Below are 5,403 nucleotides of genomic sequence, written 5' to 3' on the forward strand. Positions count from 1 at the left end.
GCAAGAGACCGGGCACATCGATAGGGGGAGCTAAGGCAAACCCTAAGGTAACCTCTAAGGTTCATTATTGCAATTCTAATAAAACTCATGCTAGTAGTTTTGTTGCAATTGTTAATAATGATAAGCATGTTAACTTTAGGAACCAATACATGTGCTTAGGAGCTAAACATGTTAGCCTAGGTAAGGATAACACTAGAAATATCAACCCTAGGATTAACGCTTCTAAAGTTAAGGAAAACCTAGGTAGAAATCCCAAGAAGACTAGACACATGCCTAGGAATATCTCAAGAGAAAATGACAAATTAAAACTTGAGGTATTAGAGAGGGAAAATCAAGTCTTGAGGTCAAGACTTGATAATTTAGAAAAGGCTCTTAAAAACATGGAGAAGTCATCTCTAGGGTTTAAGAGTCAAAAACCCAAGTCCAAGGACAAGAAAGGTTTGGGTCACAAACCTAAGTCCCAAATGGTCAAGCCCACTTACCACAATGTTCCATTCGATTATGGAACAAAACCTAGGGCTAGGAAGACCATTACCAAGGTTACAAGGGGAGTCACCCCTATAGTTGACTTTGACGAGACCCAAATGACCAAGGCTTCAAAGCCTAAGAGGGTCATTAGGAGGGTTGCTAGGGAAGTCATCCCTAGTGAATATTTAGTGAACCCAATGAGCTCAAATAGGTATTGGGTTCCTAGGAGCATCTTCTCTACCCCATAAATGGGTTAGAGAGTGTCAACTCCAATAAGAAGGGTAGTTAACCCAACTTTGAGGAAATTGACACTCAAGGAGCATTTTCAAGGTTTTGAGAACTCTTGAAAATGAAATGGAATTATCATTTACTCCTTGGAAGAGTAAAATGTGCCATTATGGAAAAGAATGATCTTATTTGGCACAATTTAAGAAAACCTAGAGAAATACCATAATTGGGATTTTGGTTTTCTCTTAGGGATATATGGGCAATCTAGGGTTAGATTTTAAGTTAGCTAAGGCTAAGGATACTTAGATAGGGAATTTAGGTATTTTATTTGTGCTAACTTGCCATGATTGGTTGCCATATGCCATGCCATGACATCATATTTAGTTTATTATCATTTGAAATGTCATGATAATGCTTAGGCTAGTTTTTATGTCATGTTTATTTAAGTTTCAAACTTTATGCCATGACATCATGACATTGGCACATGTTTTCATTTATGATACCATTTTATGCCATGTCATCATCTCTTGCATTAATAATCAATTGAATTGATTTAAGGATGAAAAACACATTTTGATATTGAGATCAAATTTGTGTTTAGAAAATGTATGAGACCTTAGTCTAAGATACCTAAACTCATATCTCACATCAAAATTGACTTGAATGTGGTTTGATACACCTTAGATGTGTGTGAGATATTAGGATCATGAGTTAGGATCAAGGTACATAGTCCTTGTACCTAGATGACCCTAATTCAAGAAATTGAGGATCATAGGGAAAGCTTGTGTACAAGTCATGTACATCTAGCCCTAAGATTATGGTCCTAAATTCAAATGGTTTTAAAAGCATTTTAAAATTGATTTGAAAAACCTTGATGAAGCTTTCCTAGTGATAGCATTCATCATTGAACATTGTGATACAAAGTTGAGTTAAACTTGAACTATTTCAAAGTTTTTGAACTTTGTATCAAGATTGAAAAATGGAAGTTATTTTCATAGAAAACTATTTTTCCATGATAGTATATGTTATGAGGAATATATCCTCAAAATTTCATAATTTTTCGAATTTTCTAGAATTTTCTAGGAGTTTCTGAATTTCAGGAAGGAAATTTCAGAAATCTGCCTATCAGAGTCTGGATCGGTCTGGGGACCGATCCAGGTAAGTCCTGATCGGTCTGTGGACCGATCCAGTGAAGCATGGATCGGTCTGCAGACCGATCCAGTAAGAACCAGAGAGCTTGGTGCGATCTGGTGAAGGCCTGATCGGTCTGGGGACCGATCCATGGGGTTTCTGATCGGTCTGGGGACCGATCAGAGCGTGCCAGTTTCTGATTTTCAGCTGTTGTCTGAAATTTCAGTTATGGAAATGGTGTTTTTGGATTTCTAAAGGTTTGGAACTCACAAAGACATTGTTGGTGCAATGGTCAAGGGGGAGTTGACCTTTAGGGGGAGTTTTACCTAATTGTCAAGGGGGAGTTGACTTTTAGGGGGAGTTTTTACTCCTTAAGACTTTTGAGGATTAGTGATATGGGATTATCACTAAGTTGATTGTTGAGTTTAGTATCAAGGGGGAAATTAAGAGTTTCAATGAAAGGTATGGGACTTTCATTAGGAAGAAACTCTTGACCTTGATACCCTCCTTTTCTTTTTGATGTGTGTCAAAAAGGGGAGAGTGTTCATTGGAGAATTATTGGAGAACCCAAGTTAGGTTATCGGGTTAACCTAAGCTAGGGAAAGGATGTCAAGGAATGTTCAAGGAAGAACATTGGAATTCTTTTTGATGTATGTCAAAAAGGGGGAGAATTATTGGAGAATCCAAGTTAGGTTATCGGGTTAACCTAAGGGGAGAATGTCCAGAGAATGTTCAAGGAAAGAACATTGGACATTGGAAGATGGTTGGAAAACCTAAGTTAGGTTATCGGGTTAACCTAACTTGATTATGAGTTTTGTCAAACATCAAAAAGGGGGAGATTGTTGGTGCAACCTTAGGTCAAGGTTGACCTGGTTGACCTGACTCGAGTTGACCTGACTCGAGTTGTATTTTGATGTTTGACTTAGGAAGATTGTTGGTGCAACCTTAGGTCAAGGTTGACCTAGTTGAGTTGTATTTTGATGTTTGACACTCGTGGAAGAGTTGTATTCTTGATATGGGACAAGAATAGATGTTTGGGAGATTATTGGTGCAACCGTAGGTCAAGGTTGACCTGGTTGACCTGATTCGGGAAAAAGTCCAAGTATGGAGACTTGGCACTGGAAAAGTCCAAGCAGGGAGCTTGGCACGCGAAAAGTTCAAGTATGGAGACTTGGCAACGGAAAAGTCCAAGCAGGGAGCTTGGCACTGGAAAAGTCCAAGTATGGAGACTTGGCACGGAAAAGTCCAGGGAGCTTGGCACGCGAAAAGTCCAAGTATGGAGACTTGGTGCGGGAAAAGTCCAAGTATGGAGACTTGGCGGGAAAAGTCAAGTATGGAGACTTGGCAGGAAAGTCTAACTGGGATATTAGGCGGTTGGAAAGTCACAGTGAGTGAAGCCGGGCAAGGGAAAGTCCTATGTATGAGGCGGTGGAAAGTCACGTGAGTGAAGCCAGGCAGTGGAAAAGTCCTAAGCGGGATGTTAGGCAATGGGAAAGTCCTAAGTGGGATGTTAGGCGGTTGGAAAGTCTGGTGAGTGGCGTCGAGGCGAGAAAGTCTAAGCGGGATGTTAGGCGGTGTGGAGAGTCTGGTGAGTGAAGCGGGCAAGGGAAAATCCGGATGGATCGAGGGTGATCGGACATCCGGTGTGGAGAAGTCTAAGTGGGTCAAAAGGATTGACCGGACACTTAGCGGGGAGTGCTGGTCAAGGGAGTGGCCGGATGCTAGGCGTGATGTACCAACAGTCGAGGTTGGCCGGATGTTGGTGTGGAAGCCTTAGGTTTAGGGTTGAGAAGTTTGGATCGGTCTGACCGATCCAATGATATGGCTCATCCGATCGGTGCGGTGACCGATCGGTGATCGATCGATATGCTCGATGGTTATCGATCGATGCGGAGACCGATCGGAAGGAGATCGATGGTAAACTAGCGAGAAAAGAAGCTGATCGGTCTACGGACCGATCGGGAGGTTCCTGATCGATCCGTGGACCATCGGAGTTCTGATCGGTCCATGGACCGATCGGGATGGAACAAGCGAAGGCTTCTTCACGTCGATCGGGCCGATCAGGATATTGATCGGTCCACGCCGATCGGGTTCTAACGTTGTGACGCAACGGCTGGTTTCTTCATTGTTTCTTCTTCGCGGTATAAGAGGGCATCTTCCGTGCAGGTTCTTCCTTTTCCTCCTTAGAACTTCTTTCTGCTGCTGAAGTTTAAGCTTCGACTGAGCTTTGTTGAGCTCACTTCCGAAGCCCCGCGTGAGCTTCTTTCGGCTGAGTTGCTTGTTGGCATTCGTCCGTGAAGTTGTTGCTTCCAGGACTTCAGTCGACGACAAGAAGGCAAGCTTGTATTGTTACATTCATTGTATTTACTTCTTGTATTCTGTTGTACTCTTAGCTTGCTGTTGCAAGTGTTTGTGGCGAGGTTTCTCCACCCACAAGGAGTTGATATTAGCCGGTTCTCCGGGGACTCATCCACCGACGGATTGATAGGGCTCGTCCACCTTACGGACACGCCGAGGAGTAGGAGTATCATCTCCGAACCTCGTTACATCCTTGCGTTGAGGTTTGATTTCTTCTCCTGTTTTCTTTCTGCATTTAGTTTTCGCTGCGCTAACCCTAGATTGTAGAAAGAAACGCGAGCAATTGGGGTCGGCTATTCACACCCCCCTCTCTAGCCGTACGTAGGATCCTAACATCCATTCCGTTGACACATGATAAAAAGCATGCTAGAAATAACTCTTATCATCTTAATGCTATTTATCATGAGAATAGGAGGCATGATAACCTTAAGGATAAATATATTCCTCCTCATGCTAGATTTACCACACCTAAGGTTAGGAAGGTAAATAATAACTTAGGCAATAACACCAAGGATTTTAGATATAAGCCTAAAAATAGAAATGCTCAAAGATTAAATGAAAAACCAAAATCTAGGGATTTATGGAGTGAAAATCAAGTCTTGAGGACAAGACTTGATAATTTAGAAAGGACCTTAGCAAGAATGGAAAACATGCTTAGGGGTCAAAATGAGCATAACCTAGGAAAAGCTAGACAAGCGCCATCCAATAGCGATAGGGGTTTGGGATACAAACATAAAGCCAAGGAGGATGTGACTTCCTTTCATAGGGTTCCATATAGCTATGGGGCCAACCCTAGGTGTAGAGGTCAAGTCAAAGATACTAGGGAAGGAATCCCTAAGAGTACTTTTGACAAGACAAATGTGACTAAGAGTTCTAAGAAGTCTAACAAAGTCACAAAGAAGGTCGCAAGGGAGGTCATCCCTAAAGTTGATCTAGTAAAGGTGACTAAGGCTCCAAAAAGGCCTAATAAAATTTCAAAGAAGGTTACAAGGGAAGTTATTCCTAGAAGTGACCTAGTAGAGGTGACCAAGGCTTCTAAGAAGCCTAGAAAGGTCCTTAGGAAGGTATCTAGGGAAGTCATTCCTAGTAAATACCTAGAGCATCCAAGGAGCACCAATAGGTTGTGGGTTCCTAGGAGCATATTCTCTACACCCTAGATAGGTTTAGAGAGTGTCAACTCCAATTGGAAGGGTAGTTAACCCAAACTTGTTAAAGTTG

Source organism: Zingiber officinale, chromosome 5B (genome assembly GCF_018446385.1).
Source record: "Zingiber officinale cultivar Zhangliang chromosome 5B, Zo_v1.1, whole genome shotgun sequence".
NCBI lineage: Eukaryota > Viridiplantae > Streptophyta > Magnoliopsida > Zingiberales > Zingiberaceae > Zingiber > Zingiber officinale.